This window comes from Taudactylus pleione, unplaced genomic scaffold, assembly GCF_031769625.1.
Source record: "Taudactylus pleione unplaced genomic scaffold, aTauple2 ptg000562l, whole genome shotgun sequence".
NCBI lineage: Eukaryota > Metazoa > Chordata > Amphibia > Anura > Myobatrachidae > Taudactylus > Taudactylus pleione.
In genome coordinates, this window is record NW_028284964.1 from 3,681,634 (window position 1) to 3,705,953 (window position 24,320).

General features: G+C 49.2%; 1 protein-coding gene across 2 annotated transcripts in view; it reads left to right on the forward strand.

Moving 5' to 3' along the window:
* Window positions 1-841: 841 nt before the first annotated feature.
* RAB27B (RAB27B, member RAS oncogene family) overlaps window positions 842-24,320 on the forward strand; it is a 321,089-nt gene continuing 297,610 nt past the window's right edge. Inside the window, exon 1 of one of the 2 annotated variants that reach the window (XM_088452999.1) lies at window positions 842-928. The gene's annotated coding sequence lies outside the window, so the exon portion shown is untranslated. Of the gene's footprint in view, window positions 929-1,961; window positions 2,315-24,320 lie in introns of those variants that run through there. The other variant, XM_088452997.1, reaches the window with a different exon arrangement.

The following is a 24,320-nucleotide window of genomic DNA, read 5'->3' on the forward strand; positions in this document are numbered from 1 at the left end:
CTGCCCTGCGGTGCCCTGTGCCATGGCACTGGTCACACTACCCTAGTTACAGCCCTGCCTAACCCTCCCTCCTGGTGCCTAACTCTAACCATCGGGGTAGGTCCCTGACCCTAACCGTCCCTTCTAGTGTTTGACCCTAACCCTCTGATAAGTGCCTAACCCTAACCCTTCCTCCTGGTGCCTAACCTTAACCGACAGGGTAAGTGCCTAACCCTAACCGTCGGGTTAAGTGCCTATATCTAACCCTCCGGTAAGTGCCTAACCCAAAACCTAACCCTGACCCTAAAATAAAAGAAACCAGGTTTGTGTCGACATTTGACCATGTCGACCACTTGTACCCGTCGACCGTCTTACATGTCGACCTTTAGTGTGTCGACCTCTTGTCCCTTGTCATCTGGTGTCTATCTAGAGATTGTCTACCTTTTTACTTTAGATATTTAGACCGGATCCCCTGTGAAAGGGGGTGTCACACAGGGAATGTGGCATTGCCATGATGGGCAGGGTGGGTGGTCCCAGACAATGGAGGGGGCACGGCTACACCATCTCATTATATACAATACTTTGGTCAGTGCATCGGGAACCATGGCCACAGCATCGCTGGGGGGGGGAAGGGGACGCTACAGTGGCCTGGGCCTCTATAATTCCCCTCCTCTTGGTGCGATGATGTAAGCATGGCCATATCTCTGTTGCTTCTGAAGGGCCAGGCCACCCCTTTCCCTCCTCCTTCCCCTGAAATAAACAAATGTATTGCCCCATGAACCAGTGTAGGTGCCTGAGGCACTTCTTCACAGCTTTGCAGAGCTGCAGTCAACGGATCGTACTGCCAGGTTTTCCGATCCACTGGACTAAGGTGTCCACTGGTGGGACAGGAGGACCTTTCTTATCAGGACTGTTCCACGACCCCAACCTAAATCTGGACAGTGACAAGGTATGCTTCATGTTTAAAACAGATTATAAAATAATATATATCAAATGTTTGTTTGTTTTTTAAGAAGAAAATGCTTTGCATCATTTTTTGCCTTTTAATAATGGTACTGAAAGCCAAATATTTGCTAATAATGATGGAAACAGGCCTGGGGATGTGGTAGAGGGTAATTTTTTAAAATTGTTATTTGTTTTTTTAATAAATATCACAAAAACTATTACTTTTTCTTGTCCTTGGTGAGGTGTATAATGGTACAGTAGTTAGGCTCTTATTCATTTAAATTTATTTACTGTAGCACTACTGTAAAGTATATTAGTCATTTTGGATATTATTTTACTATAAATTATAATGAATTGGGAATCTGGTTATTATATTTATATTTGTACAAAGGTCCCAAAAAATATTCCTACAAATCTTGTCACCTTGATATACAATCATGTGCACCTCATAGACCAGAGGTTCTCAAACTCGGTCCTTAAGGCACCTTAACAGCTCAGGTTTGAAGGCTATCCATGGTTGAGCACAGATGGTTAAATTGGTTAAATCAATTTGACTAAGGTACTAATTAAGTCACCTGTGCCTAAGCATGGTTATCCTGAAAACCTGGACCGTTAGGATGCCTTGAGGACCGAGTTTGGGGACCTCTGTGTAGAGTAGACCAGTGTTTCCCAACCTCGGTCCTCAAGGCACTCCAACAGTTCAGGTTTTAAGGATATCCATGCTTGAGCATAGATGGTAAAAATTAAAATAACTGAGCTACTAATTAAGACACCTGTGCTCAAGTTTGACTATCCTTAAAACCTGGACTGTTTGTGTGCCTTGAGTACCGTGGTTGGAAACCCCTGGTGTAGACACTGCCTGTATATATCATTGTACTGATCAGTATAAGCAGAGTGCATGTCTCATCTAGCTTACTTACTCAGCTATGAATATATGGAAGAGAGTGAGTGCAGGTATGTTTAGAGCACATAGACTACTAAGAGCAGCAGACATTGGTTATAAGCACTTGTCCCCTCAGTGAGGATATGAGGGAGGGTACCACTGTACATACTGCAGGAGGCTGTCACCAGCCATGCAGATGCTCAGGGCGTCCATGTATGTAAGAGGTGGAGTGTAGGACCCAGCGGAGAGCTGTGCAGCCTGTCACCGGGGCCGGGCTGGGAGCAGGAGAGAGCTGTGTCTGTGTCTGGGTGGGAGAGTGGATCCCGGGGATCTGCTGCCAGTGCACTGCCTGATCCCTCCATCCTCCACAGCCAGCCTTCCCCTTACCGACTGCAGAGGAGGAGATGGAAGCAACAGTGTAACAGGGCTGTGAGCCGGGAAATGGGCTGACACATCCATCCATCAGACAGCCAGCCAGCATCTCAGCCCTGCACATCCAAGGAGCAGGTATGTGTGTATATCTGTATTGTATTGCCTCTATATCTCCCTCCATGCTGCGTGCCACCTATGATCTGTGCAAAACCCATGTGCATAATATACATTGGGGAGGGGGATGTTAATATCAGGCCTGAAACTTACAGCACTTCAAAACTTGAGCTATTTTTTTTTCTATATATATATATATATATATATATATATATATATAATCAGGTAAGATGTGGTGTTGACACAGCATGGCTACGTTGTGTATGTCAGCCCCTGCCATCTCCCACTGCATAGAGAGGAATTGCTAAGTTTCTGAATGAGCCCAGTTTGTAGGCTGTGATTGATGGATTTGGCAGTATTTGTATGTGTGGACATTTTGAATTAATTCTAATGCCCATGTATCTCCATAGAGTGATTTGGAAAGCAGGCGGCGATGCTGTGCGATGTTATAAGGCGGATTTAAATGTATATGGAAGAAAAACAGATGACATTTCTGCAGCCCATAGACAGTGAAATCTGCAATCCCCAAAGTCCCTTAGTATGCTCTATCCCCCTATTCTAGCCTTGGTGCGTCTGATGCTGCCTTCTCTCATACAGACACCTTTGCGGATTCACCTGTTCAAACAAGTTTTTTTTTCTCTCTCTCTACTTCACAACAAAAATGGGATTTCGCTGACAGTATATTCAGAATTGCAGACATCTGATTCTTCCTGACAGCCAGTGGCGTGTCTGCGATCCTGTGTTATTAACTTTCACCCACTATAGTTATAATAATAACTATAAGCCACTTGGCATTCTGATTCGAATTGATTTATTGTGATGGAAAAATGTATTATTATTATGTATATGGAGACATATCTATGCCGTATCTGCCATTATCTCATCATTTATTATCAACTGCTATGTCTGAGTGTTGCCAAGTGATAAATATCTGAGTTGTCACTGGTTTCCTGCATCAGCGAATCAGGGGACTCCTTGAAATTGCTTTGCCTTTTTTTTTTTTTTTTGTCTAATAATCCAAATTTCTGATTTGCCTTGTGATTAGAACGAGTGAGAATATAACTACGTGTTACTGTGTTTGGCCCTGAACCCAGACTGGCTTTAATAGATGGGTCTAATGAAATGTATAAGGGGGAGTTCAATTAGCCTCAGTTATTTACCACAGGCTAATTGATCCCCTAAAGCCACCCACAGCGCTTATTGGGGATTTTTTTCACCATTTCACTGTAAGTGAAAAAATAAATCCCCGATAACTCATTGGTTAATGGGTGCCACGACCCTGTTAACCCACGAATCTGTAAACTTTTCACGGATTCTGTGTATTAATGCCCGTTAACATGTCAATTTAATAGGAGTTGACAAAGTATCGGGTGAAAAAGGGAGTCTAATTGAATAGCTATTGTCCAGGGCTACCTTTCTTTTTCACCCCCGTTAACTTATCGGAGCTAATTGAATTCCCCCCTTAGACTATAATCCAGACAGAGGTCTTCAACCATAATGTACTTATGTATTGGTTACCATGTGTTGCTTACATGTCTCAACTTTACAACAGTTAAAATCTAAACTGCAGCTAGGACATCTGTGGCTTTCAAGTTGCTGAGGGACTACAAGTACCAGCTTGCACTAACAACCAAAAGCTGGGACATGCATTTATACAACAGCTTAAGAGCCCTGGGTTGCATAAGACTGTCCTATATGCACATATACATTTATGGGAATATAAGATCTATATGGATATCCGATGTTCACGTACACCTCTGACGGTTTGAGATAAGCGCAAAAGCCACACTTGCCCATGTGCAGATCTCGTCCTGCGACATTGCTCGCAGTGCCCTGGACTCCGCATCCTGATTGACAAGCTGCAGGCGTTCCTGGGTGGAGCTGGGGTCCATTTCCCAAAATAGAGGTGTTTTGTGAGAGTGCCGAGGACAGTGACTGTGTCTTCCGTCACAGATTGACTGCCCTCCGCTGCGGAGACCATGAGTGTTTATTGTTTTATTGTCATGCAGGGAAGCTGAAAATGCTGTGTCTTGTGTTTTTCTTGCCATTTAATATAGACATTGACCTCTTATTACTTCATCAGTCAACAGGTGGCCTTGTCTCTGGACAATGCAGATAATTATTACATCTGGTTTCCAAGGTTTTATAATCAGTTTACTTGTAAATGGGTTTCTCCTGTGGATTATGCCAGGATGGTGGTGAATCGGAGGGCAGAATTCTGTCTCCAGGTGCATTACATAAAGTGCATGCAAATCCCAGAAATCCCAGTGTTAAAATACACTTTAGCCTATGTTGTACAAATTGAAATGTGTAAACACTATAATGCATTAGAAAAACTGAAGCGCTCTAGGGCACTTGATTAAGCCAACAGAATTTGTGGCCCTCCTTTAGTCAGTCATAAGGTCCGCAGGTCTCGATTTATGGAATGAGGGCCTGATTCAGACCCGCTCGCAAGCGAGCCGATGGCCGGGCAGCCTGAGCTAGAAATCACTCGCTCCGGGGCCGGCAACAAAATGGGGTGGCTGTCGATGTTGATCGACAGCTCGCCCCGTTTTGTAGGCGGGGAGGGGGGGTGGCTGGCCAAACGGAGTCGTTCCCGAATTAACGCCTGCCGTTTGAGGGCGGCCCTACTGACATCACGAGTGATGTCAGTAGTGAGCTTCCAGCTCTATTAGAGCAAGAAGCTCACTGGGGCTTGCGGGAACGAGACCCTACCTCAAGGGTCTCGTCGCAAGCCCGATAGTCGCAACCATCACTTGCCCGCTCGCAAAAGCTGTGGGTGGACACCCACAGCTTAGCGAGCGGCCAGGTGGCCGGCTCCACAAAAAAGAAAAAACTGCCCTGATTCAGAGCGAGCGCTCTGAGTCAGGGCCTGAGTACATAACTTGTGTATGAGATCACAAGGGTTAAATGGGCACAGTCTGTTGATTTTAAAATCGGTCGGGGGGGTGTTCTTAATATGTTGGTAGAGATGATCTAATGAATCTTTAGGGAGGGTGTTCACAGGAAATCTGGTGTATTGTCATAATGATCTGATAATAGGGTAAATTCAGAGTTCTGACCAGCTGATCTCTTTAACATTTTCATCTCACTGTCTCTCCACCTCACATTTACATCAGCATCAGGGGCTACCAGACACGATAAAGCAAACTTGTACAGTAGGTAAGATAAATGTTATTTACCCAGATGTTCTCTGTGGTGTTTGCTGGGCCTGATTGGTCCCGTGTTGTGCAATACCCTCTTCTCTTGGGCCTTTCCCAGTGGACTGACTCTTCTACTCAATATGCATGTATGTGGTCCAGCTACAGTCAGAATGGGTATGAAGTCCCGGTAGCTGAATAGCTGCTGGTTCACATCCCGACGCCAGCAGCCCGAAGGGAGCAGATCCCGACAGGGCAGGTAAGTACCCCACCCCTAACCCTCCCTATCCCTCTCCTGCCTATCCCTAACCTCCAACCCTAGTGCCTAACCCTAACCTCCCCCCCCCCCCCCCCCGGGGGTGCCTAACCCTAACCCCCTTACCGCACCCTAAACTAACCCTCCCGTGGGGGGTGCCTAACCCTAACCTCTCCCTGGGGGTGCCTAACCCTTCCCCCTAGGGGTGCCTAACCTCCTTCCCCCAAACCTAAACCTAACCCCGCTACGCTCCACCAAAGCTACACCCCCTCCTGCGGCTAACGCTAAGGGCGTCCCGGACTTACCTCGTTCGGCTTGGCGTCCTTCGGCATTCCGGCATCGGGATTAAGATAGGCGTTGGTATTTCAGCGCCTATTTTAAGTCCCTTCTCGGGATTCGGATGTCAGTATTGAGAGGTCTCATAACTACATCCCCTACAGCAGGGGTCTTCAACCTTGGCCCTCCAGCTGCTGTGGAACTATACATCCCAGCATGCACTGCCACCTTTTTTATATAACAGCATGCTAAAACTATGGCAGTGCATGCTGGGATGTGTAGTTTCACAGCAGCTGGAGGGACAAGGTTGAAGACCCCTGCCCTACAGTCTCCTGTACATAACTTCCAATTGCCTGTGAGCAACCTGCATTACATCTATTCTCTGAGCATGTCCAGCTGTGAATATTGCACACAAATTGGACACTTTTCCACCAATTTAACAATTTCCACAGAAGAAAGTGGACACTAGGGCCTGATTCAGAGCTGAACGCAATGACCATGTTTATGCAGTTGGATTACCGGGAATCTGCACATGCGTCTGAGTCTCACAGCACATGTGCCAAGTTTAATTTTCGATCGTAGTGTTGATTTATTTGCAATTTAGCGATCAACCATGATATTAAAACCACCTGCCTAGTATTGTGTAGGCCACCGTTGTGCCACCAAAACAGATCTAACCTGTCGAGGCGTGGACTCCACAAGATCTCTCCTGGTGTCCCGTGGTATCTGGCACCAAGACATTAGCAGCAGATCCTTTAAGTCCTGTAAGGTGTGAGTTGGTGCCTCCATGGCTCGGACTTGTTTTGCCAGCACATCCCACACATGCTCGATCGTATTGAGATCTGGGGATTTTGGAGACCAAGTCAGCACTTTGAACTCTGTCATGTTCCTCAAACCATTCCTGAGCAATGTTTGCAGTGTGGCAGGGTGCATTTCCTTACTGAAAGAGGTCACCGCCATCAGGGAATACCGTTGCCATGAGGGGGTGTACTTGGTCTGCAAAAATGTTTAGGTAGGTGGTACGTGTCACAGTAACATCCACATGAATGCCAGGACCCAAGGTTTCCCAGCAGAACAGTGTCCAGAGCATCACAAGCTGCCTCTGCCGGCTTGCCTTCTTTCCTTAGTGCATCCTGGTGCCATCTCTTCCCCAGGTAAATAAAGTACAAACACTCTGCCGCTGGCAGGCTTTTATGACATAATCGCATCAGATGCGACCGTGTCAGGGAAAGCCCCGCCTGGCGTGGTTGCATCACTGAATCCTGTTTCTAGCTCTAATCTTCCGAGCCAGAATAGAGTCAGTCATCCTCCATCTGATAATACCGATTTGGTTTCACTGAGAAGTCTTGCACCTTTTAGAAGTGAGGGGCTGGGTCAAGTTGGCCCCTATGTGCCAGGGATCAATATAATAAAATCGACTGCTGATAAAAATGTCACCACGTTATAATGTAATGACAGTTGCTCTGAACTCTGCACCCTCCCACCAGTGTCAGGTCTACACGGGTGATAGAGAGAGAGAGAGAGAGAGAGAGACATTGAGGGAAGGGAGAAGGAGAGGTGTGTAGAATATGTTGTGATGGATAAGAAAGAGAAAAGGGGGAAGGGAGGGAGAGCGAATGGGGAGGGAGAAGAGAGCTTGAGAGAAAGAGGGAGGTGGAGAAAGATAAATAAAATCCAGGTAACACTGGGCATCACAGCTAGCTTCATATATGGTCTGTGCTTGGAGTATTTTTGGTGTTTGATTGTTAAGTCTGAGATTTGGGGGGAGATGTATCAAACAGTGTAAAGGTTGCAGAAGTTGCCAGTAACAACCAATCAGCTTCAACCTATCATTTTATAGAATGTACTTGATAGATTATACTTCAAAGTTGATTGGTTGATATGGGCAACTTGTCCAGTGTTTACACTATTTGCTACATCTCCCCCTTGGTGTTCTAAGTCCATTCTGTATTCTCAGTTGTACATTTCAGTAGCTGGAATCACAGGTGGTTGGTTGCTGGGTCTCGCATTACAGCTAACATCGACTGGGCCTCACCTGCTATACAGGCTGATAATCAATCTTCTTATGCAGCCATTATCAAATTGGGGGTTACGACCATCTTCAGATGGGGTCGCACAGTCTGGCTCCCGGATGGCAGAGACACGCTGCACGTTGGGAAAGAGGAAGTAGTCAGACGGCCCTGCGCACCGTGACTTCCTCCTCAGCACAGCGTGGGGAGGTCACAGGGAAGGCACATCCAGAAGGGCTGCAGGTGGATTAAAGTTATGCTCCGCTACCTCAATACGGGGGCTCCAGCAGTGGACTCCTGACGCATCTATGTCCAGCTCCAGCGTCCAAGGCCGGAGGAGGAAATTGTGCCTTCCCACCTCTGTGTAGACTTCAGTAGCAGATGTCCAAGTCCAGCCAAAACAGTAACGGGTATATTTACTAAAGTGTGGGTTTTTAAAAGTGGTTGCTATGAGCAACATCTCCAATCAGATTCTATTTATAATTTTTCTAGCACCTTCTAGTGGATAATAGCTAGAATCTGATTGGTTGCTATGGGCAACATCTCCACTTCTAAAAACCTGCACTTTAGTAAATATACTCCTAAGTGTTATGGAGTATAACCAGGTTTATATATTGTTCTATAAATAAATTTTTTTTTAATAACAAGGAGTGCACATGAATCCTTTCATCAATTTAATAAGAATGTGTATTAATACATCAACATTTAAAAATACTTTGCAATGTAAATTAGCACAAACATACAGTCTGCTGCAATCGGTTATCACTTTTCTGTCGCTCCTATATAGGATGCTGTAGTGAAAAAAGAAGAAAAAGTCTTCCTTATAAAAGCCCAATTCAGGGCAGCTATTCAGTATCCTTGTTTAATTCTAGTTCAACAGCTGATCGTCTGTAACCCTTGTCTCCAAGCAAATGCCAAATAAAGCACCTGACTCAACCTCCTTTTGGGGAGATGTAATATCAGACTCAAATGCCCATAACGTTTCGCAGTGTGTAAGAAGTGTGGGCCTGATTCAGACCCAGACGCTAAGCTGCGCTCGCTCGCTCTGTGCGATGGGCGCACAACTGCGTATAATATGCAGTGCACATGCGCTAACAAGCTCTGCGATGTGAAATCGTCCGCTCGTAGTACACAGCCTGGCCGCTACTTTGAGTGACAGTGCCGTTTGTGGGTGGTAACAGCAGAAGGTGCTTATGCATGGTGGAGTGGGTGTGCGAATGCAGCCGTGCCCGTCCGTCAGAACGGAGTTTAATGGGTGTGCATAATTAGCAAAGTAGCGTCATTGAACATGTGACTTGGATGAATTTTCCATGAACTGCTCGCACTGCTTGCGGGATCCTAGGTCTACCTTAAGTGCTGCGAGCAGCTCCGATGGCTCCCGATGTCCTGATTAATCCTACATTTCCCTGAGATGACGTTTGTTGCGAGTGGCAAGGGGGTGTCTTTAAACATTTACGAGCGCAATAAGCCCTCGCCCGCTAAAACATAGAGGCGTCTTTACACCGCAAAGAGCGAGCGCATGTTTTGTATAGACGGACCCTTTTTGAGAGCGAGTGGCCACAAATAGCGGGCCCTAAGTTTTAGTGAGGAGAACTTTCAGCTCTCTCATTCCAATCTTCCCTTTTCTTAGTACATAGTAGTCAGTGTGGGTTAATTTCTCCCCATTGGTTTGATAGTGTGAGGCAGACTGACTATGTCCGGCAGATGCAGTCTCTAGGAGGGAGTATACAGGTGGTCATGCTTCTCCGGCTGGTAGCACAAAGGGTATAGTAGACGACTGTAAAAGTTCCTGTAGGTAATAACAAATAGGCAGAGTTTCCTTTAATCCTTGACTAGTTTCTCCACTGTTAAAAAGCGGTTTCTTCAGAAGGCAAAAAGGTTAATATATATAATTAGGGGAGGGGTAAGTGGGGATGTCTGATGCCATGTCAGGGGTACGTGGGGATGTCTGATGCCATGTCAGGGGTGCGTGGGGATGTCTGATGCCATGTCAGGGGTGCGTGGGGATGTCTGATGCCATGTCAGGGGTGCGTGGGGATGTCTGATGCCATGTCAGGGGTGCGTGGGGATGTCTGATGCCATGTCAGGGGTGCGTGGGGATGTCTGATGCCATGTCAGGGGTGCGTGGGGATGTTTGATGCCATGTCAGGGGTGCGTGGGGATGTCTGATGCCATGTCAGGGGTGCGTGGGGATGTCTGATGCCATGTCAGGGGTGCGTGGGGATGTCTGATGCCATGTCAGGGGTGCGTGGGGATGTTTGATGCCATGTCAGGGGTGCGTGGGGATGTCTGATGCCATGTCAGGGTATGTCAGAAGGATTTCTCTAGCAGCACTGTTCTGCAGTAACTCAGTGGAGTCCTGTTAAAAAAACAACAACAAAAAAACACATTTTGTCAGAGTGGGTCCCAGAGCAAAGTAATTTGAGAACGGCTGCTGTAATAGTTACTCTATGAGCTTCCTCTGTGATTTTGGAAGAAGTGTCTTCTGGTGTATTTTAACGTGCTTGGAATCCTTGGATAACACGGGATAATTTGTCTCTGTTCTCTCATTTTAAGATACAGATGATCGTGTAAACGCAAACTACTGCGGATCCTGTGTGAGGGTAAGAGGCGTCAGAGTTAGAGAAAGCTGCGTGGCCTGGTCAGGGCACAGGGGAGCCCGCTTTAAGTGACTTTGCCATGCATGGAACTATTAACAGCAAATCTACTCGGGTCAAACTGATATGTCTGATAATGCAGCCTATAAATGTAACCGATGTTGGTGACATCCCTAATTCACTAACTCCTGGTAAATAGAATATTGTTTCAATGGCCTTTAGTGCACGTCAGCAACAGATCCACTATAAAATATGAATTCCTATTAATCTTTATACCCTAAAGTCGCTATTTAGCGTTGCAAGCCACACAAGCAATAATTGCTTTCCAGACTTTGAATGTGGTTCCAAAGCACAAAAACTTATTATATAAAAAGAATTCAGTTACACGCCTTGATCTGAACACAATTTAGCGCAAAAAGATTATACATATACATGGTACAGTCGATACATACGCGTCGCTCTGGATCCAGATTTCCCAGCATCAAATGTGAAACCTCCGCCAACAGAAAGAAAAAGATGACTAACTACCAGATCTAGAGTGCTTGCATATATACCCTTACAGAGATAGGCAATACAATAGAACTAGTTGACATAATCCCATTGGTTCTTCCTCCTGGTTTATCTGTTACGATACAGTTCATAGGTCAGTGTGTATTGTAATAGTTCATCCTCCAACGGCTCTTTGTGTCCGTTTTCCCACCGAAGAACAAGTCTAAACTGGCTAATAAACATGACATTACAGAGTACATTTCAATGCCTATCTCTCTATGATCCATAACTTGCAAACGCACGTTGCGATTTGCTTGCCGATGGAACCGGAAATCTGCAAATAGTGGTTTAGAATAGCACCAAACACGGTCTGCTTATGTATTAAAAACCTTAAATACCAAATATATATATATTTCACAATAGAGTTGATAACAAATAAAACCTTTAATATTAACCTTAATGCTAGGGAACCTTTCTGTGTAAGTATGTAATGTGTCGGTGTGGGGACATTAAGAAAAGATGCTACAGGTTGAGTCTCCCATATCCAAATATTCCGAAATACGGAATAATTTTGGCATGACTGAGATAATAAAACCTTTGATTTTTGATGGTTCAATGTACACAAACTTTGTCTAAGGCACAAATTATTAAAAATATGGTATAAAATTACCTTCAGGCTGTGTGTATAGGGTGTAAATGAAATATAAAATTATTTCATGTATGTACACAAACTTTGCTTGAGCCACAAAATTATTGAAAATATTGTGAGCTGCAGGCTATGTGTATAAGGTGCATATAACACATATATGCATTCTGTGTGTATATTGGGTCCCATTCCCAAGATATTTCATTATGATATGCAATTATTCCAAAATACGGAATATTCCGTTATCCAAAATACCCCTGGTCCCAAGCATTTGGATATGGGAGACTCAACCTGTAGTATGCGTTGTGCGTCTTATGAATTCCTATCTATACACACTAAATGTCGCTATTTACCGTTATAAGTCGCACAATAAATAATAGCTTTCCAGCTTTGATTGTGGTTCCAAAGCACAAAAAGATAGTTACACGCTGTGATCTAAATACAATTAGCGCAAACAGATTATACAATCACTAGGTACAGTCGAATACATACACATGCTCTCTGAATCCAGATTCCCGCATCAACTATGAAACCTCCGTCAACAGCAAAGAAAAGATGACTGACTAGCAGATTCAGGGTGCTTGCATATAAACCCTTGCAGAGATAGGCAATGCAATAGAACAAGTTGGCATAATCCCATTGGTTCTTCTTCCTGGTTCTCCTGTTACGATGCAGTTCATAGGTCAGTTTGTATTGTAATAGTTCATCCTCCAACAGCTTCTTTGTGTCCGTTTTCCCGCCGAAGAATAAGTCTAAACTGGCTAATTACATTACATGAACATTTCAATGCCTATCTCTCTATGCTCCATAATCCCAGACGCGTGTTGCGATTTCCTTGCCGATGGAACCGGAAATCTGCAAATAAACAGTGGTTCAGAATGGCACCAAACACAGTCTGCTTATCATGTACTAAACCTGAGATCATAAATACAGTCCCTGTATTACATAATTAATAATGAATATAACCTTGGATATTAACCTTAATGCTAGGGAACCTTCCTATGTAAGTGTGCAATGTGTAAGTATAAGGATATTAAGAAAAGACGCTAGTTAGCGTTGTGCGACTATGTATTTGTGGAGTACACCGTGGTACGTGTTTTGCAGGGTTGTTCATATTATATGTTTTAGTAAATGTATGTATTTATATAATGAGGACTTTTAACATTGTTCGTGGGAATTGCACGACGCTAAATAATAGCATCTCCGTATGTACTGATATTGTGGGATTCCATAAAATGGTGTTGTGCGGCCATTCGCAAAATGGCGTCTTGTTGCCATTCGCAAAATGGCGTCGTGCAGATTTTAATATTAGCAGATTCTGTCTCAGCCAATTATCCGGCTTCGACTGTCTACGTGTTTGTGAACACCATGGTACTTGCTTTGCTGGGTTGTTCATATTATATGTAGTAATAAATGTACGTATTGTTTTTGTCAGGACTTTTAACAGTGTTCTATTGTGTGGGAAACGCACTACCCTAAATAACAACATAGCGCCGTATATTTCTGATACTGTGTGGGGAACACAAAATAGCGCTGTGTAGCCATACGCAAAATGGTGTCGTGTAGCCATTCGCAAAATGGCGTCTTGCAGACTTTGACTTTACAATTTAGATCTCAGCCAACCATCCGGCTTCGACAAAAAATAAAAAGGATATAATCATGAAAAAAACATTCTTTGCTTGTACTGTGTAACGTGCAGTAATTGGAGAGGGAAAAAATAAATGAAATATTGGGATATTACAGTGAAGGTAGAAGTGTAAATGTTGCACTTAGCAGGGAACTTGCACTTCTGCCATAGAAGATGGAGAGATCTGTGACACAGACCCTCCCTCGTGTCCCTTATAAGAGCTTTCATGTGTTAACCAGCTTCCTGTGAATAAAAAGTGCAGCTTTTAATATTCATAGACCTATTAATGCATTGCACAGCTAATCACGGTAAGGAAATGCCAGCATCAAAGGCTCCGTGCTATTAAAAGACAAAATGCTTGAAAATTGAAGATGAAATGCTGATTTGTGGTGGTGAGATAGAGGGAACAGCGCTGTGTTCTTAATACAGAGTTGTGTCCCAAGTTCAGCTCCTTCCGTCATGTCGGTGGGATTTATCGGCTTGACAGCGTTCAGATGTTGGTGCCGTAGGACACAGTGGCTGGGGTTTCCCTGTATCACAGTGTACAGGGTTCCGGAGAAGCGATGTCTTGGCCACTGTTCAAAAATGTTTAACTTGTTTGGTCCCTGCAGATTTCCGAATTATAGCCAAGCACGAGTTCCTCTTGGTGACTGGCAGAAGAAGTGTACTTCTCACTGGCAGTGTAACGCTTGTAGGCTATCTAATAAAATGTATATATCCGAAGGGCCTGATGTAGGGATTTAAGGAGCATACACACTAGACGATATGTTCCCTGAGCGATATTGTCTAGTGTGTCCCTGGCAGGGTGTTCATGACATTGAGCACACCCGCTGAACGATATCATTAACGATATTGTTCAGCGCAGTGCTCTCTCCCCCATTCCCCAACATGCAGCAACCTGACAACATCGTCAGGTTGGCCTGCGTGTTTGCCCGATGAACGATAAAGACGGACGACCTGCGGGAACGCGTATCGTGATTGTTCATCATTTAGGTAAAAATATGGACGATAAAGTGAACGATATCGTTATCGTTCAGTCATCCACTTTAATCGTCCAGTGTGTACGCACCATTACACAGTTTGGCCGCAGATGGTACTTTGCGTGCGTGGAATAATGTGCGTATATTCACCTGTATTCAGACTTGTGCGCATCCTTGTACTCGGACCCTTCCCCCCCCCCCCCATCTGTCGCCGAGTTTGATCGCCAGGGTACACTTGCATAAGCTCTATCCATGTTGAAAAATTGCAGAAGAAAGGGGTATTTATTTATTACCAGTTATTGCCGAAACATTTCATGAGTTTCATTTCCGCCTTTTCCAAGTTTAACACAAAATTCAATCACACATCTCTGGCGTACTCTCACAGACACGTCTTCCTAATCCGCCATGACGAAACGTACGAAGATCTTCCACTCACTGTGACCAAACAAAGAAGACTACGGCAGTCCAACCGCAGGTTCAGACACATCGATGCCCTCTTCCCTCCTACTATGGCGGGTTTGAACAATGGATCCCAGATATGTACCACTACAGATGTGTCCTCATGCACTATGGCTACAGCAGTGCCAAACAGCCCCTCGATGCGCACCTTATACCGTGTGACTCTGCTAGCACAGAGTGTCTTTCTACTTCAGGGTCCATAGGGTATCCACAGGATACCTTGGGGTATAGGTGTGACGTCAGTCGCAGGGCACCAAAGAGTTAAGCTTTCAGCCTCCCAGGATGCACTAGGTCCCCCTCCTATACCCCGCCCCCGGGCCAAGGCACCTCAGTTTAGTTTGGTGCCCGGCCGGAGTCGGGTGCACCTGTTGGAGTGGGGGCTAGAAGAGCCCCTGAAGCTTATTCTTCATGCAGCTGTGGCTGCACATCTGGATGAACAGCATGGACAGTCAGTCCTGACGTCCATGCTGTCTTCCCTACACCCCGCCGGTACCAGAACGCCGGTACTGATCCGGGGATGCTGGTGGGCGTCTGGGGTCACAGCTAGCGGTGACCCCAGATGCTCCGGACCATGGCCGGATTCAAGGGGGACAGAGGTAAGCAGCGGGGTCCCGCGGTGGGTCCCCGCTGATCACATGGTCCTAAGTCCCCAGGCAGGGGGCTCCCTGGGGACTGGCTGCAGCGTGGAGCCAGGCGACCAACCTGCGCTTCCACTACCCCCTGGGACAGCGGACCGCAGCAGAGCGGTAGCGCTGCGGCGTCCCAGGGGTTAAATGCATGCCAGGGGAGCGCGCCTTCCCTGTCTCACAGCCGGCGCCTCCCCCGCTGCACACAGCCCTCTCTGCATGCTGCCGACTGGTCCTGTGGCAGCGCTCCTCCCCCCAGGCCAGCCTCCTCTCTGCTCCTCGGCGGCCATCTTCTCCAGAACGCATGGTGAACGCTGCTGGAAGCGCTGGACGGAAGCATCGTGGTCTGGGTCCCCCCGCATACCTCTCCTCCGCTGTGGTCAGGTCTGTGTATGCAGCGCTGTGTCCTACCAGGCCCTGTGTCTGTGTAGTTGAGTGATCAGCGCTGTTAGTGCAGGAATTGTTATTTTTCTGCATTGTATGTGACTGTGCTAGCGCTGCTGCCTGTAATCTTTTCTTCTCTAAACTGTCAGCTTTATTACTGTCCCTGTTCTTTCTGCTAAAGCCCTTGCGGTGCGGTGCTGCAGGGTGGTCTCTCGCCTATTTAATACTTAATTGGTGAGAGAGGTCACATACGTGGTGCCATCATGTCTGAAAGTGATTTTCCCCTCCGGCTACAGTGTACCACGTGCAAAGTACCGTTAGCGGAGGGGGAGGGTAGCGCGGAGGGCCTTTGCCGGCAGTGTTTGTCCATGGCGCGGCCTATTACGGTTACAGCACCGGTACAGGAGCCGCCCTGGGCTTGTTTCGCTCAGGCGTTAACAGCTTTAGTGGGCCAGTTAGCTCCGCAGCCCGCATTTACTCCGATGGGTTTGTCCCAGCAGTCTGTGGTGTCGTCACCCATGCAGGGGTTCCCACGACAATTGGTGGTACCCCACAGTCTCCCTATTTCCCCGCTCCCGGGTTCTCAGGAGCCAGCGTGGGTTAACTCCCTGACGAGTTCTGTACAGCACTTGTCGGATGTGTTGCAAGGGGAGTCTGTGATGCGGTCTCATAAAAGGCCGGTGGCGTCTCTGTCCGCTCCTTATGAGGATGACGAAGGGACGTCTGATGATGGGGAGATTCTAGATCCTTACGATCAGGAACCTCTCCATACTAAGGACGCTGATGCTAAGTCCAAAGTATATATTCCTGGACTTATTCGGGCGGTCCGCACAGCCTTGGTGATTGAGGACGAAGTTCCCCCAGCGGCTAAATCTAAGTATGCCTTTTTCAAAGATGTGAAGGGCGATGCCACAGTCTTTCCTCTTTCGGGTCAGTTGGTGGACCATTTAGAGGAGGCGTGGAAACAACCTGGCAAAAGATACCAGCCGCAGAGATGCCTGGCGGTGGCTTATCCGTTCGCGGATAATTATTTTGCGAAGTGGGAATCCCCTCCACAGGTGGATTCTCACGTGACCCGTCTTGTCCGTAGTGCCACATTGCCGATGCCATCCATGTCCTCCCTTAAGGATGCTACGGACCGCAAGGTAGAAATCTGCCTGAAGTCCGCTTATTCCCTTGCAGGGGGGGCAGCACGGCCGGCTATGGCCATTTGCTGGGTTGCCAGAGCGATGGAGCGCTGGGCGGATTCATTAGAGGCTTCTTTTGAATCCGACTGTCCGGCCGATCAGGCGGAGTTGATTGGCAATCTCCGTGATTCGGCCACCTACATCAACGAGGCGGCTCTAGACATTAGTACTCTGGTGTCTAGAATTTCTTCAGCAGCGGTAGATGCTCGTCGCACCTTGTGGCTGCGATCCTGGAAGGCGGACGCAGATTCCAAGAAAGGTCTGGAAGCGTTGCCGTTTACCGGAGAAGTTCTCTTCGGTCCGGATCTGGATAAGATTGTGGCCACGCTGGCGGCAGCCAAATCTGCCTGTCTCCCGTCGGCCGCTGCTCCTTCTGGTTCGGGACCATCGTCCTTTCGGTCATCTAGGGCCCAGGGCAGGCCCAAACCACAGTCGTTTCCTCGACAGGCTGGCCCTAAGAAATCGGTCAAGCCCCGGAAGCAGGCATGGAGTACCAGACGTCCGGCCCCCAAGCCAGATGACAAGCCTGCGGCCTGACGGTCCGGGCCTCCCTTTGGGGGATCCCAGGGTGGGAGGCCGCCTGCTACAGTTCGCCCAGTGTTGGTCGACCACTACGACAGACACTTGGGTTCTGGAGGTGGTTTCCCACGGATACGCCCTCTCCTTCCGGCACAGACCCCCGGCTCGCTTCTTCACCACGGGTCTCCCATCAGACCGGAACAAGGCTACGGAGCTGCGGAAGGTATTGCACACTATGCTCCAGGCTGGAGTTATAGTGGCGGTTCCATTCTCCCAGAGGGGCCAGGGTTTCTATTCAAATCTATTTTTGGTACAGAAACCCAATGGGTCATATCGTCCGATTCTCAACCTCAAAGCACTCAACAAGTCTTTGCGGGTCCCGAAGTTTCGGATGGAGACCCTACGGTCCATCATTCTGGCGCTGGAACCTGGGGACTACTTGGTGTCATTGGACATACAGGACGCTTACCTGCATGTCCCTATTCTTTGGCGCCATCAACAGTTCCTCAGGTTTGCAATCAGCAGCGACCACTTCCAGTTTCGGGCGTTACCTTTTGGCCTGGCAACAGCACCACGTGTTTTCACCAAGGTGATGGCGGTCATGGCGGCTTCTCTGCGGCTGCAGGGAGTCCGCATGTTGCCGTATTTGGACGACCTGTTATTGGTGGCAGGATCTCCAGAGCTCCTGTTACGCCACTTGGACCTGACCATTGCACTGCTGCAACGGCACGGCTGGCTAATCAACTGGCAGAAGTCCACTCTAATCCCGTCTCGGAGGATTCTGCATCTTGGAGCCTTATTGGACTCGGGACAGCAAAGGATCTTTGTGACGGAGGACAAGATCTCTGCTTTACAGTCAAGGGTGCGCAGTTGTCTGCACAGCCGCCGGGTGTCCTTACACTCGGCGATGAGGTTACTGGGCTCCATGGTGTCGGTGTTCGACATGGTGGAATACGCCCAGTTTCACTCCAGACCTCTGCAGCACCTGATCCTGTCCAAGTGGATCGGGCTGACTCAGTCTCTGAAGTCCCAGACGATTGTGCTCACCCAGGAGGTTCGCCTGTCCCTTACGTGGTGGTTACAGACGACCCACCTCAACAAGGGACGTCCGTTCTGGGTTCCAAATTGGGTCCTGTTGACAACGGACGCCAGTCTTCGGGGCTGGGGAGCAGTTTCGGGTCCACACTTGTTCCAGGGCAGGTGGACGCCGACAGAAGCGGAGCTTCCAATAAATATCTTGGAACTCCGTGCGGTCTTCAATGCTCTCCAGCAGGCACAGCGGTTTCTCCAGGGTCGCCCGGTGCAGGTCCAGTCGGACAATGCTACCACCGTGGCCTACATAAACAGGCAAGGAGGAACTCGCAGTCGGGCGGCTCTCGTAGAGGTCTCTCGGATCCTGGTTTGGGCGGAGCGCAATCTTCCGGCCATATCAGCGGTCTTCATCCCGGGAGTGCTCAATTGGGAGGCGGACTTTCTAAGTCGCCAGGACGTTCATCCGATGGAATGGTCCCTGCACCCGGACGTTTTTCAACTACTGGTGGACAGGTGGGGTCTTCCAGAAATCGACCTCATGGCGTCCCGACACAACAACAAGTTGCCGGTGTACGGGTCTCGCACAAGAGACGAAGGGGCGTCTCTGGTGGATGCTCTGTCCGTCCGGTGGACGTTCCGGTTCGCATACCTGTTCCCTCCGGTCTCCCTTCTTCCACGGGTAATCCGGAAATTCAAACAGGAAGGAGGGACGCTCCTGTTGATAGCTCCCGCGTGGCCCAGACGGCACTGGTTCTCAGACCTTCAGGGTCTGTCCGTGGACATTCCTCTGCGGTTGCCGCTACGACCGGACCTTCTGTCTCAGGGTCCTTGCCTTCACCCGGACCTGACTCAGCTGTCTTTGACGGCGTGGCTGTTGAGACGGCCATGCTGAGGTCCCGGGGGTTTTCCAGCTCTGTGGTGCGGTACGAGTTACGAGCTCGGAAACCGTCTTCCGCGAGGATATACCATCGCGTGTGGCATACGTTCTTCCAGTGGTGTCGACCGAGAGGTTATGCACCGCGGGAGTTTCGTCTGTCTCGGATTCTCGCCTTCCTGCAAGCGGGACTAGATCATGGGCTTCGCCTTGCTTCTTTGAAGGTACAGGTTTCGGCCCTATCTGTCTGGTTTCACCGTAGGATTGCTACAATCCCGGATGTGCGCACCTTTATGCAGGGTGTTCTCCGCATTCAGCCGCCCTTTGTTCCACCTGTGGCGCCTTGGGATTTGGCTGTGGTCCTGAGGGCTCTCCAAGGACCGCCGTTTGAACCACTGGGCTCAGTGGATCTTAAATGGCTAACAGCTAAGACTGTTTTCCTTCTGGCCATTGCTTCGGCCAGACGTGTTTCTGAGTTAGGGGCTCTTTCTTGTAGACCCCCTTTCTTGGTTTTTTATGGGAACAGGGCAGTGCTCCGCACTCGGCCCGAGTTTCTTCCCAAAGTTGTTTCCCAGTTTCATATTAACGAGGAAATAGTTGTTCCGGCCTTTAACTCACCGGGTCTTTCCGTGGGTGAGGCCTCTTTGGATGTTGTGCGGGCCTTAAGGACTTATGTTGACCGCACTTCTTCGTTTAGGAAGTCGGACGCTTTGTTTGTCCTCTTTGGCTTCCGTAAAAAGGGTTGGCCTGCTTCAAAGCAAACTTTGGCAGCCTGGATCCGTATGGCTATTTCTGAAGCTTATCTTCATGAAGGCCTACCGGTCCCTCCTTCTCTGAAGGCTCATTCCACTAGGTCTGTGGGTCCTTCGTGGGCAGCTCGACGTGGTGCCTCGGCAGTTCAGATCTGCAAGGCTGCTACGTGGTCTTCTGTCCATACCTTCGTGAGGTATTACAGGTTTGACACCTTCGCCTCTCAGGATGCTTCCTTCGGGCGGCGGATTCTCCTTTCTGCACAGGAGCGTCCCCACCCTTAAAGGATACTGCTTTGGGACATCCCCAAGGTATCCTGTGGATACCCTATGGACCCTGAAGTAGAAAATATGAGATATGGTAAGAACTTACCCTTGTTATCTCTATTTCTACGAAGTCCATAGGGTTCCACAGGACTCCCGCCCTGTCGCACCTGTGCTGCAGATGGGCTTTGCTCTGGTCACCGGTTTTCCGTCTCCCTCTGGTGAGAATGTGATTCTTGTATGTGTCCAGATCTTTGTTCTCTCTTCCTTCTCCTCCTCCGGCCTATGGCTTGGTAACTAACTGAGGTGCCTTGGCCCGGGGGCGGGGTATAGGAGGGGGACCTAGTGCATCCTGGGAGGCTGAAAGCTTAACTCTTTGGTGCCCTGCGACTGACGTCACACCTATACCCCAAGGTATCCTGTGGAACCCTATGGACTTCGTAGAAATAGAGATAACAAGGGTAAGTTCTTACCATATCTCATATTTTTTCGCCCACAAATTGCGTATTAGTCACGATGAGGGGCGACTAAGACGCACCACAAGACTGCACTGATTGATTTGATATGTAACACTTGTATATCTGTGTACAATTGAGTCTGAATCTGTATACGAAGTGCCACATTGAAAGGCCACAGCTTTTTCTACTTTAGGGTCCATAGGGTATCCACAGGATACCTTGGGGTATAGGTGTGACGTCAGTCATCGGGCACCATAGAGTTAAGCTTTCAGCCTCCCAGGATGCACTAGGGTCCCCCTTCTATACCCCGCCCCCGAGCCAAGGCACCTCAGTTTCGTTTGGTGCCCGGCCGGAGTTGGTTGCACCTGTTGGAGTGGGGGCTAAAAGAGCCCCTGAAGCTTTTCTTCATGCAGCTGTGGCTGCACATCTGGATGTACAGCATGGACAGTCAGTCCTGACGTCCATGCTGTCTTCCCTACGCCCCCGCCAGTACCAGAACGCCGGTACCGATCCGGGGATGCTGGTGAGCATCTGGGGTCACAGCTAGCGGTGACCCCAGATGTTCCGGACCATGGCCGGATTCAAGGGGGACAGCAAGGTAAGCAGCGGGGTCCCGCGGTGGGTCCCCGCTGTTACATGGTCCAGAGTCCCCAGGCAGGGGGCTCCCTGGGGACTGGCTGCAGCGTGGAGCCAGGTATGTAACCTGCGCTTCCACTACCCCCCTGGGACAGCGGACCACAGCAGAGCGGTAGCGCTGCGGCGTCCCGGGGGTTAAATGCATGCCAGGGGAGCGCGCCTTCCCTGTCTCTCAGCCGGCGCCTCCCCCGCTGCACACAGCCCTCTCTGCACACTGCCGACTGGTCCTGTAGCAGCGCTCCTCCCCCAGGCCAGCCTCCTCTCTGCTCCTCGGCGGCCATCTTCCTGAACGCATGGTGAACGCTGCTGGAAGCACTGGACGGAAGCATCGTGGTCTGGGTCCCCCCGCATACCTCTCCTCCGCTGTGGCAGGTCTGTGTATGCAGCGCTGTGTCCTACCAGACCCTGTGTCTGCGTAGTTGAGTGATCAGCGCTGGTTAGTGCAGGAATTGATTTTTCTTTGCATTGTATGTGACTGTGCTAGCGCTGCTGCCTGTAACTTTTCTTCTGACTGTCAGCTTTATTACTGTCCCTGTCCTTTCTGCTAAGACCTTGCGGTGCGGTGCTGCAGGGTGGTCTCTCGCCTATTTAATATATAATTGGTGAGAGGGGTCACATACTTGGTGCCATCATGTCTGAAAGTGATTTTCCTCTCCGGCTACAGTGTACTACGTGTAAAGTACCGTTAGCGGAGGGGGAGGGTAGCGCGGAGGGCCTCTGCCGGCAGTGTTTGTCAATGACGCGGCCTATTACGGTTACAGCACCGGTAAAGGAGCTGCCCTGGGCTTGTTTCGCTCAGGCGCTTACGACCTTAGTGGGCCAGTTAGCTCCGCAGCCCGCGTTTACACAGATGGGTTTGTCCCAGCAGTCAGTGGTGTCATCACCCATGCAGGGTTTCCCACGACAATTGGTGGTACCCCACAGTCTCCCTATTTCCCCGCTCCCGGTTTCTCAGGAGCCGGCGTGGGTTAACTCCCTGACGAGTTCTGTACAGCACTTGTCGGATGTGTTGCAAGGGGAGCCTGTGATGCGGCCACATAAACGGCCGGTGGCGTCTCTGTCGGCTCCTTATGAGGATGACGAAGGGACGTCTGATGATGGGGAGATTCTGGATCCTTACGATCAGGAACCTCTCCATACTAAGGACGCTGACGCTAAGTCCAAGGTATATATTCCTGGACTTATTCGGGCAGTCCGCACAGCCTTGGTGATTGAGGACGAAGTTCTCCCAGCGGCTAAACAAGTATGCCTTTTTTAAAGATGTGAAGGCCGATGCCAGTCTTTCCTCTTTCGGGTCAGTTAGTGGACCATTTAGAGGAGGCGTGGAAACAGCCTGGCAAACGTTACCAGCCGCAGAGGCGCCTGGCGGTGGCTTATCCGTTAGCGGATAATTATTTTGCAAAGTGGGAATCCCCTCCACAGGTGGATTCTCACGTGACCCGTCTTGTCCGTAGTGCCACATTGCCGATGCCATCCATGTCCTCCCTTAAGGATGCTACGGACCGCAAGGTGGAGATCTGCCTGAAGTCCGCTTATTCCCTTGCGGGGGGGGGGCAGCACGGCCGGCTATGGCCATTTGCTGGGTTGCCATAGCGATGGAGCGCTGGGCGGATTCATTAGAGGCGTCTTTTGATTCCGACTGTCCGGCCGATCAGGCGGAGTTGATTGGTAATCTCCGTGATTCGGCCACTTATATCAACGAGGCGGCCTTAGACATTAGTACCCTGGTGTCGCGAATTTCTTCAGCAGCGGTGGCTGCTCGTCGCACCTTGTGGTTGCGATCCTGGAAGGCGGACGCTGATTCCAAAAAGGGTTTAAAGGCGTTGCCATTTACCGGAGAAGTTCTCTTCGGTCCGGATCTGGACAAGATTGTGGCCACGCTGGCGGCAGCCAAATCGGCATGTCTCCCGTCAGCCGCTGCTCCTTCTGGTTCTGGACCATCGTTTTTTCGGTCTTATAGGGCCCAGGGCAGGCCCATACCACAGTCTTTTCCTCGACAGGCTGGTCCTAAGAAATCAGCCAAGCCCCGGAAGCAGGCATGGAGTACCAGACGTCCGGCCCCTAAGCCAGATGACAAGCCTGCGGCCTGACGGTCCGGGCCTCCCTTTGGGGGATCCCAAAGTGGGAGGCCGCCTGCTGCAGTTCGCCCGGTGTTGGTTGGTTACCACGACAGACACTTGGGTTCTCGAGGTGGTCTCCCAAGGGTACGCCCTCTCTTTCCGGCACAGACCCCCGGCTCGATTCTTCACCACGTGTCTACCATCAGACCGGAACAAGGCCACAGAGCTGCGGAAGGTCTTGCACACTATGCTCCAGGGTGGAGTTATAGTGCCTGTTCCATTCTCCCAGAGGGGCCAGGGTTTCTATTCAAATCTTTTTTTGGTGCAGAAACCCAATGGGTCATATCGTCCGATTCTAAACCTCAAAGCTCTCAACAAGTCTTTGCGGGTGCCGAAGTTTCGGATGGAGACCCTACGGTCTATCATTCTGGCACTGGAACCTGGGGAGTACATGGTGTCATTGGACATACAGGACGCTTACCTGCATGTCCCTATTCTTTCGCGCCATCAACAGTTCCTCAGGTTTGCAATCCGCAGCGACCACTTCCAGTTTCGGGCGTTACCTTTTGGCCTGGCGACAGCACCACGTGTGTTCACCGAGGTGATGGCGGTCATGGCGGCTTCTCTGCGGCTGCAGGGAGTCCGTATGTTGCCGTACTTGGAGGAACTTCTATTAGTGGCAGGATCTCCCGAGCTCCTTCTACGCCACTTGGACCTGACCATTGCACTACTGCAACGGCACGGCTGGTTAATCAACTG